This window comes from Typopeltis vanoorti, chromosome 19 (assembly GCF_054136105.1).
Source record: "Typopeltis vanoorti isolate ZY-2024b chromosome 19, IOZ_Tvanoo_1.0, whole genome shotgun sequence".
NCBI classification, from domain to species: domain Eukaryota; kingdom Metazoa; phylum Arthropoda; class Arachnida; order Uropygi; family Thelyphonidae; genus Typopeltis; species Typopeltis vanoorti.
This window is the reverse complement of record NC_143567.1, coordinates 11,505,411-11,521,648: the sequence shown is the minus strand read 5'-3', so window position 1 is coordinate 11,521,648 and position 16,238 is coordinate 11,505,411. Positions and strand designations below refer to the sequence as shown.

Sequence of the window (16,238 nt, the reverse complement as noted above, 5' to 3'; positions counted from 1 at the left end):
ATCTGGTTCAAACATGCTATGATGATCAAAAAGATAAGTCTACATTCACCAGAATTCCTTCCTAATATATAAAAGAGTACATATATTGATATCTCAATCGTTCCTTTACTGATATTCTAACTCTCTTCCCTCCTTAATTTGTTACTCCTTTACATTATCTTATTCTTTCCATGTAAGTTCATCTTGCTGATGTAATTATCTAAAAATCCTTTCATCAATTCAATTAAAATAAGTGAATCTAGGAAACTGACAGCTGCTGACAGATTACTTTTGCTTTCCCTATATAATTACATACTCTGATAGTTACAATAACAATTTTTTTTTTTGTTGGACTGAAAATCAACCTCCCCCCCCACCGCCACTCCATTCAAAAATGCTTGTCACCTACCCAAGCCTTAATTTTCAATTAGTGCTCAAGGTAACCAACTCAGCCAGTGTGGTTGGCTTTTTTGCTCTCCAACATGCATTGCACTATGGGTATGACTGTTATATAAATGTTTTTATATAACCGGCCTGGTTGGCCAAGTGGTTAGCGTATCCGCTCTCCAGCCAATAGGCTGCAGGTTAGAATCCCTCTGTGGACATGAATGTTCGTGATTATCGGTGAAAATCTAATGGTGGTGGTGGGCAGTAGATGCCGTTGGTGTAAATGATGATGGTAGTTGTGGTTGGTGGAGCAGAGAATTGTAGAGTAGGTGCCCTCTCTCGATGAGTCTTTGAACTCTTGGAGGTGTCATGTAATAATAATAATGTTTTTAGGAGGAAGATGAACTTCACTGCACAGCATGGGACCACCCCCCCCTGCTTATGAAAAAGTTCTATTTTTGGTCTCCAAAACGGGAAGGGGGTGGTAAGACAGGGATGCATCTTGTCCCCCTCTTCTTTTTAATTGTTTTCTGGAATATGTCATAGATGAAGCGCTTCATGAATATGACAGTGGAATAGTAGTTGGTGGACTAAGAATAAATAACTTATGTTTTGCAGATGATATCAATCTTCTGACAGAAAGTGAAGAAGAATTACAAGAGATAACCAGCTGTGTTTTCGGAACATTAAAAAAATATGGATTATACATAAACGTACAAAAAACAAAAATAATGATAACCTCAAAATCAGACATTGAATTCTTAAAGATACAAATTGGCAATAAACAAATTGAGAATGTAAACAAGTTCACTTATCTAGGAAGCAAGTTAAGTCAAAATGGTCGTTCAAAAACCGACATTAAATACCGAACTGCTAAGGAAACCGTGGCCCTACAGAAGTTAAAACCATTGTAGGGAGATAATAGAATAGCAATCACAACCAGACTAAAACTAATTGATACCTTTGTGAATTCTATCCTCTTGTATGGTTGTGAGGCCTGGACTTTATTGAGGGAAGATGAGAGGAGATTCCTGTCTTTTGAAATTAAAACTTACAGAACACTTTTGAGAATTCCCTATACCGCTCATGAAACTAATGAAAATGTCTGAAAACTGATTGATTCAATAGATGGGAGAAAAAGGGAAAACATTCTGACAGTCATCAGAAGACAGATGAAATGGTTCGGACATGTGGAGAGGGCTAATGGAATTCCAAAGCAAGCACTAGAAGGAATGAAGGTTAAGGGCTGACCTGGACTGATAACATCAAATCAATGGACAAATTCCTCCCTTTCTCAACTGAAATCAAGAACAAGAGACCAAGATGAGTGGAGGAGGCTAACAAAGAATATCACCTACTAGCCATGAATGACCCAACGGTCCATTTAGGACTAGGGAGAAGAAGAAAAAGAAGCAGATTACTACAACATGAACTTTAGTAAATCCATGTTGTCCAAAGAGAATGTCACTGTTATCAACCCAATTCTGGATCTTCATTCTCACTAACCTCTCCAACACTTCAGCCACAAATGTGCAACACAGACGGGCCTATAATTTGAAGCTAGAGTTGTCACCTTTCTTATGAAGAAGGAGAATCTTGCTTTCTTCCACTCCTTTGGAACTTGGCCCAATGCAAGACTCATTAAACAAGTATGTCGAAGTAGATGTCAACACCCTAGCACATGCCCTCAAAACATGCAGTGATATATCATTAAGTCCAACGGCCTTATTAATATCAAGTTTGCTCAATTCCCTTATCTCCTGTTCCCTCAGTCTCCCCTCTTTCCTTTCCACTGTAGTCAAACTTTGCATGATGTCATATTCACAATGATGAAATACCTTTATGAATTGCTCATTTAATACCTCAACTATATCCTCTGCAGTATTTATCCTTTTATCGTTTTCACCAATCAACGTCATCCTTTTATAATCATTATTTCTTCTGCTGGCTACATATCCAAAAGAACTAGTCAGGATTTTTTTATGTTTCATTAGCTAATTGCTGTTCATACTGCACTGTTGCTACAAAATGAGTCACCTTCCTAGTCTGTTTTCTGTACTTCTTGTACTTGGATTATTATCATTCAACTTTTGCTGCCTCCACAATACCTTCTTCCTCTAGATTTGCATACTTAACCTCTTCATTCATCCATTTCATACCTATCTTATTTAATCCTCTGATTAAATTTACTTAGAATACATTTAGATAACACTTCTGCTAGACAGTTCTTAAATAGTATCCAAGAAGCATTAACCCCCTTTCCACCCAACTGCTCATTCCATGATAGAGCTGCAAGCTGTCTCTCTCAAGTTTTTTATAATCATTAGCCTTGTAGTTCCACATATATTCTTTACTTAAGGTCTTCATAAAGTTGGCAACAATCCAGGATTTCACTAAATGATTATTCTGACTAGCCAGAGGAAGATTCAACACTTCATTTAGTTTTCTCTCAAAAAAACCTAAGAAATTAATTTTCTTTACTTCTGGATTTCCTTTCTACTCCTTTTAGGAGTAGACAAGAAAGACTTGATGATGCATTAACTCCTTTTGGGGCATCAACTTTTCTCACAATGTGTCTCCCCCCCTTCCATCCACTGTCCCCCCCTCATTTTCATGCCTATCTTGCACATATTCTAATATACATTCCTAAATACCATCCAGAGTGGATTATTGCTATATAAAATGTGAAGGCATAAAATATTTTACTAAGGATTCCAAAAATCCATTTGTCAAATACCAAACTTGTGCATGAACAGAAAAAAATGAATGCAAATAGTTAAACATTGTAAAATAATTATGATATTAACAGAAACAATAGGGAAGGAATGGAAGAAAATCTAGAAGATAAGTGAGCAGGATTCAAGAGTACAATGCACTGAATATTAATATTAACTGTTGAGATAGCTCCACATAAAAATATAGATATTCATGCCTGACTTTCAAAAAGCATTTGACAGCAGTGATCAGAAATGGCATGGGCTATATTTTAATTTCACGCAGTGGACGGAAACTCAATATCTCTATTACAAAATATCAACCATAATGTAGAGGCTATGTGTGAAATTGTGGGAAAATGAACTTCTAGAAGATGAGAGGCATGAGACAAGGAGACTAATATCCCCAAGCATCTGTCAAGCTTTTGGAAAGAACAATGAATGTTTTTAAGGAAAATAAAAGGGGAATTTCAGTTCAAAATACAAGAATCGGTAACATAAGATTTGCAGAGGCAATTATTATTGTAGAAAATGAAGAACTAGAAAGAACAGTGCTAAAGTTAAGTGAAAATGGAAAGAGATATGGATTGATAATGAATTTGCACATGCAAAGCACTTTACACATGAAGTGGAAGACGTTAGAAGTTTCAAGCACCTAGAGACTAGCATGATGTACATTTGGAGGAGACAGGAATTTGGATAGAAAGGAGAAAGTAAGCCTACAAGCAATAGATAAGATATGGAAAAGAAACACAATAAGTCTTGACACAAAGCTAGGAGTATAGAAACATACATATTTAGAGTGCACTCTATGGGTGTGATATACATTTAATGGTCAAAGACTATAAAAGACAATATTGAAAACCATGTTCTATAAAAGGATTCTACAAACTGGACATGTGCCAAAGGTAATAAAGTAAATTGGAAACATAAACTAATGCAAAAAATAATTAGAAGAAAACCTTTTTTTTTGGACATACCTGCAGAAAGAATGACAGCAGAAAGATCGAAACCTGTATGTTTCATAGAATGGATGGTATAAACAGAAAGGGTCAGCCCAAAAGAGAGTGAATAGATGTAAAGGAGGGGATGTGGTGTGAAGAAAGTCTGCAAGAGTTGAGCAACCTGGCAAATGGATAGAAATGGAGATGACAGAAAATAATGAGAACCAATCAGAATAGATACCATGAGGTATTAGACCCATAATGATGCTGATAATTATACATTGTGAGGCATATCTAAAAACAGTGCCCCCTCTCTAGTCTTTTGTCAGGAAGATATCAGAAGAACTCTGAACAGATTACATTACAAGTCTTCTAGTTCTAATGGTATCACACATTTCCCTCAACTGTAATCAAACTTCTGCTTCAGAACTGGCATTCATCCTTCATCATATGTATGTTTATCATATTCAGTTGTCATCTAATTCGCATGTCAATACTCTATTCAGACCATTTCAAAAATGGAAGAAAGAAATTCATAACTAATATAGATAATGGTTGAGCAAAAATAGTCACTTGAGGGCTACAATATGCTTAAAGTTGATAAAGAGATCTGGAAAAGATAAGTGCAATTTTGTGTAATAATTGGTGATATTGCTTGCATTTTAGTATACTATTGTTTATTTTTCATAACTTAGTGTATCTGCATGATTATTGGTCTTGAAGATTTGTTACTAACTTTATTTTATTGAAGTTTTGAATCTTGGCTTGAATGGAACACAATGGCAGGATGCACGAGGTCAATTAGGTGAGCTATGAATTGCTCAAAAATCAAATGCCATTAACAACCTAGATTTTTCAAAAATGGTCTGATGTCAGGAGTGCAACATGAATGCATGCCGAACAGGAGATGAGAGAAAGTATGGATTTGTAAAAGGTGCAATATTTTGTAAAACTACGAGTTAATGAACGAGAAACAGACTGAAGGAGTGAAAGTTAGCATAAATGAAAGAAACAGAATAAAAAAAAGTGAGACTAAAGGAGTGAAAAAATGCAAAAATGAAGAAGTGAAAGTAAGTGATAAGGGAGTAAAAGGAGATATTATTATTATTATTATTACCACGGGCTACTCCAGGAGTCCTTAGACTCATCGAGGGAGGCCCTAAACATCATGTTCACACAGCTGTTCAACATTCTCACAGTATCTATCATACCTTGCCTTGAACTCGCTCACTGTCATAGCACCCACAACAGACTCTGGCAGCTTATTCCACTCATTTACCACTCTAAAAGTAAAGAACCCAGCTCTAACACCCCTGCTAACCACGCTCTTGCCCAGCTTCCATGGGTGTCCCCTAGTTCTCCCACCACCAGTCCTGATCTCAAAAATATCATCTGAATTAATCCTATAGAATCCTTTTAGCAATTTGAATGTCTCAATCATATCTCCCCTTTTTCGCCTATCAACTAGTTTCTGCAACCCACAAATCTTCAACCTGTTCTCATATGGTGCATTCCATAGACCTGCTATCATCTTAGTCACTCGCCTCAGGATCCTCTCAACCTCCTCCCCATCAAGAAGGAACCGAGGTGACCAAATCTGGGCACAGTAGTCGAGATGAGGTCTTATCAGGGCTCGGTACAGAGGTACAATAACTTGTTTTTCTCTGCTCGTCAAGGTATTTTTCAACAACCAAGTGAGTTGATGAGCTGATTTAGCTACTTTCGCAATGTGCCCCCTAAACTTCATCTCCCTATACACCAACACTCCCAAGTCCCTGGCCTCATCAATCTCTTGGAGTACAGTTCCACCAATGTGGTATACTGCTGCTAATCTTTTCACTCCGAAATGCATAACCTTACATTTTGTCACATTAAATTAACATCCATTCTCCTTAGTCCAGAACTCCAATCTATCTAAGTCATCTTGCAAGACTTTGACATCTTCTGCATTCACTATCGCCCTACCCAACTTTGCATCATCAGCGAACAAATGAACTGTCCCACTTAGACCATTCCCTATATCGTTAATGAACAGATTAAACAGCAGTGGTCCAAGAACAGAACCCTGTGGCACACCACTAGTCACAGGCCGTTTTTTGGACTCTACTCCTGAATAAACTACTCTCTGATATCTCTCCATCAACCACCCACCTATCCATCTCACCAACCCTATATCCATTCCCATATGTTGTAGTTTACGGATTAGAATTCCATGTGGTATCCTGTCAAACGCCTTTGCCAGGTCCAGCAGTATCACTGTAAACCCATTTCCCTTATCCAGTTCAGCCGTCACCTTGTTATAAAACTTGAGCAAGTTACTGAGGCATGATCTACCCCTCACAAAGCCATGCTGTCCTCTGTACAGTATCTCATTTTCATCAATCCATTCCTGTATTTTTCCCTTGACTACTTTCTCCAAGACCTTGACAACGACTCCTGATATGCTGATCGGTCGGTAATTTGCAACCATAGTCTTGGATCCTCCTTTATGCAGTGAAACTATTTTCCCCTCTTTCCATGTCTTCGGGACTAAGCCAGACCTGAGACTCAGATTAAACAACATGGTCAAGGGCACTGATAATTCCTTAGCCGCTTCATGCAAGACCCGTGCCGGTATACCATCCAATCCCACAGATGTATTCACATTAAGGTTCTGTAATAGACTATTCACCTCCACTTCATTCATCACAATTCCCATATAAACTAATGGTTCCTTCATTTTTTCAACGTCACCACCTGGATGATATACTTTTGCAAAGTGCGCGCTCAGTAACTCCACTATATCGACTGGTTCAGTGAACTCTTTACCATCGTCATTCCTTAAAATCATTTTGCCATGTACAGTTTTTCTCTTGCTTGCAGCATATTGAAAGAACTGTTTGGGATTCTCTTTTGCTTGCATAGCTAGTTTCCTTTCATAATCGGCTTTTGCTGTTTTTACCACACTCGTTACCCTTCTAGCCTGTACTTTATACCGTTCGTGTGCCTGCAGGTCACCCCTTTCTTTAAATTCCCTCCATAGTTGTTTCTTTTTTTGCAGCTCAAGCTTAATGGTGTTATTCATCCATTTAACCCCTCCTTGTTTCACTATTCGGACCTTAGGTATACAATCAGCCATAACCTCTTGTAAATGCTCTTTGATCACTTCCCATGCTCTATCGACGTCCAGCCCTTGCAGTTGTACATGCCATGGCACTGATCCAAGCAATCTCCTAAGCTTGTCATACTTGCCAGCACGGTAATTCCACATATACCCTGTCTTAATCACAAGTTTCACACCTTTAGCCACCTCTGATATGAATGAAAGCCAGATATGAATAAGGAAAGTAAGCTGTGGCTTAACGAGAGGTAGCAAGTCTACAGGAGCGATAGAGTAAAATTGCCAGAATAAAAGATTTAAAGATTTAAAATAAAAAATGAAATGTGGAATATGCAAAGTGATAAGATTTAGCAAAGACAAATGAAAGTGTGCAAAATGAAAGGGAAAAAAAAAAAAGATTAAAAATGTTAAGAGTGACTTGAGAATAGCAGCGTATGGAGATTCCATTGTCACAGGATTGGTAAATGAAAGAGTCCATAAGGTCTACTATCCAGAAGGGGAAATGAGCAGGATAATTCATGCTTTGGATATGAACTATTGGTGGTTGGGGGGGGGGGAATAAACAATTTAAGTGGACATAAGGAGAATGTACAGGTGGATTAAAATTAAGGAGGTTACTGAAGTTAGCGGTCACATAAGGTTTGAATACCCTGTAGCACTCGGGAATCTTGGCCACTGTGAACATAAGGCAAACGAAGTAGTGCTCAGGTGCTACTTCGTTTGCCTGAACCATGCCAGAGGAGATCATGAGTATCATGTATTGGCGATCACTGCAGATGCTCAGTCATAGCTCGTATGCAATGTGTAGTGCGTATTCTCAAATCATCTACTCAAACCCCCCCAAAGATTAAATCTTGATTGCTCTCCCCCCCCTCCAAGATTAAATCCTGAGTGTGCAACTGCAGAGAATACTGCTGTTATCAACCCATTTCTGTATCCTACTTCTCGCCAATCTCTCCAGTACCTTCTCCACAACTCTAGATATACAAACTGGCCTTATCACCACCACCACCACCTTTATGAGTTTATTCTCCTCAAAATTATTGGAATAAGTGAAACATGGTTGAATGTGAATAATAATTATGTAATCGAAATTTATGTAATAATTATGTAAACATATTTATGTAATCGAAATCGATTACATAAATGATTTCGATTACATAAATGATTTGTGGATGTTTAGTGCGGATGGAAGAAGGGTGTGTGTGAAATGTGACCTGAACGAGGAATTGATGAATGCGAATATGAAGTTGATGACAGAAAGTGCTAGTACAGATTGTGTCGCGAGTGCACGTTTGAAAGAGGATGGCGAGAAAGACAGGCGAAAAAATGTTAAAAAATCAAGAAAAAAGAAAAAGAGCGATTTGACAACCGTAACGGATGTTAAAAGGGACGAAAGTGAGGCGGAAAGAAACGAAATTGAGAGAACGAATGAAAGTAGAAATGGCGTGGTGCAGAAATCGCAAGTAAAAAAAATCGAAAGAATGAATGATAGCGAAAAAAGAATGACTGATGGCGAAAGTTGGACGCATGTTGGAACGAAAGTACTGAACCAAAGAAAGATGAATGACAGTAAAAGTGAGAAGAATGATAGCGAAAGTTGGACGCATGTTAGTCCGAAAGTACGGAAACAAAGAAAGATATGTGAAAGTGAGAAAAATGACAGTGAAAGTTGGACGTATGTTGGACCGAAAGTACGGAAACAAAGAAGGATGAATGAGAGGGAAAGTGAGAAGAGAGGGTCGAGAGTTAGAAAGTTAGAAAGATTTAATGATAGAGTGAATGTGTTGCGAGGTTCAGAAGGTGAATTGGATTGGATGAAGCAAGAAATGAAATGGATGCGGAATGAAATTAAGAGAATGCAGGTCAAAACTATTAAAATAAATCATGATGGCATGAAAGAGTTAACAAAAGATGAGCGAGTGGCGTTGTATGGCGACTCCATTATTAAAGGTGTGCTAGAGGATAAAATGCACAAGGTATGTTTTCCAGGCGGTAAAATGAGTAGAGTGATTGAGGCATTGAATATGAGGCGGGAACGAGCAAAAGAGTTAATTGTATTAATTGGTACGAATGATTTGAGAGAGAACAAAGAGCATGTCAAAATGAATGTCAGGAGACTGCTTGGAAAGATAAAGGAGAATAGTGTGACAGGAAGGGTGGTCAGTGTGTTGCCTAGGTATGATTGTGGTGAAATGAGGCGGAGAGCAAGGATTATGAATGATATTCTGGCTGAAATGTGTGAGGAGATGGGAGTACAGTTTGTTAATGTGTGGAATGAGTTTGAGGGACGAAGTGAGCTGTATGGGAGCGATGGACTGTATTTGAGTGGTTATGGTGTGAGTCGCTTGGAGAGACTGCTGCTGGAAGGTAGAGAAGTGAATAGAGAGAATGAATCAGATCGAGAGGGGAGTGATGTGGAAGAGCAGGAGAGTAAGACAGGAGTGATTGAAGGAGTGGAAATGAATGTGGAAGTGAGTGGTATGAGTATAGATAATGAGAGAATGGGTGTGCAAGAGGAACAGGGAAACGGGGAGGCTCAGGGTGGACAGGGATACACAGCGTGAGAAAGGTGGATGCTCTAAGAGGAGGTGAGAGAATGTGTGGGCAGGAAAGTAATGGGATGATCAGGGATCAAAAGGAAACAGATGGAATTGCAAAGGGTTCTAAAATGAAGAAGCAGAAAGGGAAATGGCCCCAGTCCAGCATGGAGAGATCACATCGAGTGAGTGGTATCAGTGGAACTAGCTGTAGATCCAGAAATGAGTTGTTGTGTTTGTATACCAATGCTAGAAGTATAAGAAACAAGGCGGATGAAATGGTTGCACTAATTACGTCTGTGCACCCAGAGATTGTCGGAATAAGTGAGACATGGTTAGATGAGGATGACATCCTGACAGGAATAGAGATGGAAAGGTATGATGTGTTTCGTGAGGATAGAAGGGGTAAAAAGGGAGGGGGAGTGCTATTGATGATAGAGAAAGAGTTATGTCCATACAAGGTAGAGATGCAAGGGGGAAATGGGGCCAGTGGTTTTGAGGCAGTATGGTGTGAGATAGAGGTGAATAGAATCAAATACTTGGTGGGATGTTGTTATAGACCTGGTAATGTGGATGGTGGTGATAGTGAAATGTATGGTCAAATAAGCCAAGCAAATAAGAAAAGGGTGATCATTATGGGTGATTTTAATTATGGCAATATAGACTGGAATGAAGAGATAGCAACTGGAAGTAAAGAAAATGAGTTTCTTGAGTTTTTGAGGGATAACTACCTCAGACAGTATGTAACAGAGGGCACAAGAGGATTAAGGGTCTTGGATTTGGTCATCTCATCGGAGGATGTAATTATCAATGAGGTATCAAATCATCCACCAATTGGTGAAAGTGACCATGAGGTGATTACTTGGGTGGTTGCCAGCAGTGCAAGGACCCCTGTGAAAAAAGGGTATATGTGGAACTACAAGGGGGGTGATTATGAAGAGCTCAGGAGACAGCTTGCAGGTGTAGCAGGGAATGAGGAGTTAGCTGGAAAAGAGATCAATGCAGCTTGGGGGATTTTCAAAAAAAATTTAGTGGATGCAATGTCTAAATGTATACCACGGGTGAGAAGGTTAAATAAGGTAGGTGTGAGATGGATGAATAAAGAGATTAAGCATGCAATACAGAGAAAAAGGGCATTGTGGAGGCAGCATAAGAGAAGTGGAAGTAACCAATTTCATGAGTTCTACAAAGACCAGGCAAGGAGAGTGACTTGGTTGGTGAGAGTAGCTAAAGAGAGGTATGAACAGCAGTTAGCTAATGAAGCTAAAAAGAATCCTAGGGAGTTCTTTCGATATGTAGCCAGCAAAAGAAAGAATGATTATGGAAGGATGACATTGATTGGAGGAAATGGTATAAAGACAGCTGTTGCAGAATGTGTGGTGGAGATACTTAATGAGCAGTTCATAAAGATCTTTCAATCCTGTGAATGCGACTTCATGGAGAGATTAAGAGCAGTTGATGATGGGGAGGAGAGACTGACTGTAAGTGAGCAAGGTGTTTGGGGAGTTGAGTAAACTAGATGTAAATAAGGCTGTGGGACTTGATAATATATCACCGCGTATTCTGAAGGAATGTGCCAGAGAGTTGACACCTGCCTTGACATATTTTTTTAATACGAGTCTTGCACTTGGTCAAGTCCCTAAAGAGTGGAAGGAGGGCAAGATTGTGCCACTTCATAAAGGAGGTGATCGAACTCAAGCATCAAACTATAGGCCTATCTGTGTGTCAGGTGTTGTGGTTAAGTTGTTGGAGAAGCTTGTGAGAACTAGGATCCAGAGTTGGGTTGACAACAATGGTATAATCTTTGATGGACAGCATGGATTTGCTAAAGGGAGGTCGTGTTTTAGTAATCTACTTACTTATTACAATAAAGTGACTGCTTCCTTGGACAGAGGAGAAGGATACACAGTAATATACTTGGATTTCGCAAAAGCTTTTGATAGAGTACCTCATGATAAGTTGACAGTCAAACTAGAGCAGATGGGGTTGGATATTAGATTAGTGCATTGGATTGGAGACTGGCTATCTGATAGGTATCAACAAGTTGTGTATGGGGGTGCAATATCCAGGAAAAGGAAAGTCGCTAGTGGAGTGCCTCAGGGATCTGTTTTAGGGCCATTACTATTTAACTTGTATATTAATGATATTGGCGAAGATTTGGATGGAAATATTCAGTTGTTTGCAGATGATGCAAAGTTGGGATGAACCATAAAGAGTAGTGAAGATGTTGTGGCCTTGCAAGAAGACTTGAATAAATTGAGTGATTGGGCAAGCAAATGGGGATGTGAGTTCAATGTTGCAAAATGTAAGGTTTTAAAATTTGGAAAACAAAGATGGGATGCAGAATTTATGCTTGGTGAGAATATATTGTTGGAAGTAGAGGAAATAAGAGATCTGGGAGTGATAGTGGATAAGGATCTAAAATTTAGGGGTCACACATCGCCAAAATTGTGAGGACAACACAAAGACTTCTGGGAATGATGAGGAGGACACTGACGTGTAGAAGTAGGGAGATTCTTGTTCCATTGTATAAGGCTTTGATTAGGCCACACATGGACTATTGTGCCCAGATTTGGTCACCTGGTTTTCAGAAGGATGAAGAGATGTTGGAAAGGGTCCAAAGGCGACTGACTAAGGTAGTTTCTGACCTCTGGAATGTCGAGTATGAGGAAAGATTGAAAAGATGTAATTTGCAGAGCCTAGTGGAGAGAAGGAAGAGGGGAGATATGATAGAGACCTACAAGTTGGTAAGGGGTTGCTATAGGATCAATGGTGGAGAAGTTCTACAGCGAATAGTGGGAGATCAGGGGAGAACCAGAGGTCATCCCTGGAAACTGTATAAAGAGGGTGTGAGTAGGGGAGTGAGAGGCAGGTTTTTTTCGTGCAGAGTTGTGAATGATTGGAATGCCTTGCCTGAGAGTGTGGTGTCTGCAAGGAGTTTGAATGTGTTTAAGACCCGGTATGATGAGATGTGTGTGAGATAAAAGGACCTCCTAGATGAGTCTTTGACTCCATGAGGTCTTGTTTAATAATAATAATAATAATAATAATAATAATAATGGAAGGATACAGTGTTATGCACAAAGACAGTAAAGACAAGAAGGGAGGGGAAGTACTGGTGATGAAAAAGAGAAATAATAGCAATGGTTTTGAGGAATGGTGTGAGGTAGAGGTTGACAGAAAGAGATATTTAGTTGGATGTTGCTATATGCCAAAAAATGTGGAGGATGGTGATGAAGAAATGTTTGGTTAGTGAACAAGGAAAGGCTGATTATTATGGGCGATTTTAATTATGTTGGAAAAGATTGGAATGAAGAGATAATATTTGAGAATAAACAAAACGAATTTCTCTAGCTCTTGGGGGACAATTATTTCAGGCAGTATGTAAAGAAGGTTATGTGAGGATCAAGAGTTTTAAATTGGATTGTCCCAATTCTAGAGGTCAGGGTAGGGAAAAGGGTTAATTAACTACGTAGATTTAGTTTACCGGTATACAGGGCGAGGTCATCATCGGAAGGATACAAGTGTATAAGGAACCAAGCTAGATGCTCTAGCCCTGTATACCGGTAAACTAAATCTACGTAGTTAATTAACCCTTTTCCCTACCCTGACCTCTAGTGATAAAATAAAATAATAATAATAAAATAAAAAATAATAAAATATATATAAATAATAATAATAATAATAATAAATAAATAAATACAACTACAATAAACTGCTGAAGTCCTCATGTATTAATATTCTTCTGGATTTGTAAAGTTCTCATTGTTATATGATTTCCTTCAGTTGCTGTTGAATGTTACAAACTTCCCCAGGTTCTTCTTGTAATGGGATTTTTCTATAGCTAGTTGGATTGTTATACAGGTTGTAGATGGGTCCTCCACATTCTTGGAATGGTTAGGCCATCATTTTTGTTGAGATTAGGGTTACGTTTAAGCATTTCACATGACTCTAAATTTTCTCTCAAACTAGGTTTTGGTGCGGTGTAGAGACTTAGTATTTTTCCAATCAGTTCTGTGGTATGTTTGGAGTGCATGGTCAGAAAGGCCGGTTTTTCCAAAATAGAGGTATTTAATGTGTCGTTTGTGTTCGTCTTGTCTGATTGGGATAGTTCGCCCTGTTTTCCCTATGTATGGTATGTTACATGTGCATTGTGTTTTGTATAACCCTGGGTGGGCTAGGTGTGGAAGAGGATCTTTAGAAGAACTGAGTAGGTGTCTTAACTTATTCGGGGGTTTAAAGGTGGTTTTAATGTTGTATTTGCATAGTGTTCTGTCTATTTTTTCAGAAAAGCCTCTAACATAAGAAATGGCAATAGCATTCCTGAAATCTTTTTTGTTCTTACTGGTGTCTTTGTGGAGGATTTTGTGAATAGTCTTTTTACTGTATCCATTTTTTTATAAATGTTTGGTTGATGATCTTGTATTCCTGGTTTAGAGCTTGTTCATTAGAACAAATAGTTAGAGCTCTGTGTTTAAGAGTGCTTATGACACCTAATTTTTGTGTTTGGTGGTGGTAAGAATTTTTATGTATGTGAATTTCCCTGTGTGTGTAGGTTTGCAGTAAACTGAGAAGGAGAGACAGCCAGAAGGAAGACGTGTGACAAGTGTGTCTAGGAATGGAAGAGAGTTGTTTTTTTCCATTTCAGTGGTGAATTGGATACGTTTGTGTTGTTTGTTTAGGTGGCTAAGGAATGTATTTAGAGCTTCGTGGCAGTGGGGGCCAAATGGCAAAAATATCAGAAATACAATTTTATTAATACAGACCAGTTTCACCAGCAAACTGTCTGGCTTTTTCAAGGCGTTACAGAGATATGAAAGTTAGTAAATGCAAATTAAAAGGAACATAAAAAACGTTGTAAACCAAACTAGTAGCTATGGTTAACCATAGCTACTAGTTTGGTTCACAACGTTTTTTACTAACTTTCATATCTCCGTAACGCCTTGAAAAAGTTAGACAGTTTGCTGGCGAAACTGGTAGGTTTTAATAAATGTTTTATTGTAAACTGGTCTGTATTAATAAAATTGTATTTCTTATTATAAAACGACCAAAAATGTATAATTTAAATGGCAAAAATATCGTTAACGTATCTGAGCCAAATTTTGGGCTTTAGACATGCTATCTCTAGAGCACGTTGCTCAAAGTCTTCCATATAAAAGTTAGCTATTGGAGGATGGGGGGAGCAGTGAGCCCATGGCTGTATCTTCTTTTTGAAGGTAAAAATTGTTTTGCCACACGAAATATCAGGAGCAGAGTACGTGGGCAAAGAGGGCCATGATGTCGTGTGGAAATATGTTCTGTAAGAGCAAGATAGTGTCATTGATTAGGACATTGGTGAACAGGGAAGTTATGTCAAAGCTGACTAATAAATCTTGGTCATTGAGTGTAATGTTTTTAATTTTATTAATGAAATGTTGTGTATTTTTTATGTAGGAAGGGAACTGACCTACCAATTCCTTGAGTGTGGGCGCTAGTTTTTTGGCTAGGTGATAATTTGGGCTATTGATTCCTCCAACAATCTGATGTAGTGGTGTGCCTGCTTTGTGTATTTTTGGCAGGCCATAAATTCTGGGCACGTGGGCATAACAAGGTATTAATTTTTTTGTTGTTTTTTCGGGCCATGTGTGGACGGATTTGATTAATTCAGTTGTTTTCTTTTTGTTATGTTTTGTGGGATTACAGTTTACAATTTGGTAAGTGTTGTGGTCCGATATCAAATGGTTCATTTTTTCAATGTATATTGTACGGTCTAAAAGGACAGTGGCATTTTATTAGTAATTAATAAAATAATCTGTTCAACACGTGTGTTTTTGTGTCCCTAAATTTATAAATATGAAAGAAATACATTATTATTATTACAGGCAACTCCAAGGAGTCCTTAAACTCATCAAGAAAGGCCCTAAACATCATGTCGAGAACTATCCAACATTTGAGCAGTATCTAATCACACTTTGCATTGAACATTTACAGTCATGACACCCACAACAGACTCTGGCAACCTATTCCATTCATTCACTACTCTCCAAGCAAAAAAACTAGTTCTAACACCCTTGCTAACTACACTCTTACTGAGTTTCCATGGATGGCCCCTAGTTCTCCCACCAACACACCTGTTCTGAAAAATTTATTTTGAATTAATCTTGTAAAAATGCCTCCATAATTAATATGTCTCAATCATAACACCCCTTTTCCACCTATCAACCAGTTTCTGTAACCTACAAATCTTCAATCTGTTCTCGTAAGGGTCATTCCATAGACCTGCTGCCATCTTGGTCACTTGGTTCTGGATCCTCTCCACCTCATCACCAAGAAACCCTGGTGCCCAGATTTGCATTGTAAGATGGGATCTTATCAAGGCTCAATAAAGAGGAACAATAACTTGTCTCTGCTCGTCAAAGTAGACATTCTTCAGTAACCAAGTGATCTCATGAGCCCCCCCCCTAAAATGTAACTCCCTATCCACTAACACCAAGTGTCTAGCTTAGTCAATTTCCTGGAGTACAGTTCCACCAACGTGGTATACTGGTAATCTTTTCATCCCAAAATGCATAACCTTACACTTTGCCACATTAAA

General features: G+C 38.6%; 1 protein-coding gene across 1 annotated transcript in view; it reads right to left on the bottom strand.

The window, feature by feature from the left end:
- The window catches only part of LOC150095853 (voltage-dependent anion-selective channel-like), a 187,924-nt gene that overhangs the window by 153,729 nt on the left and 17,957 nt on the right, over positions 1-16,238 (bottom strand). The window lies entirely within an intron of this gene.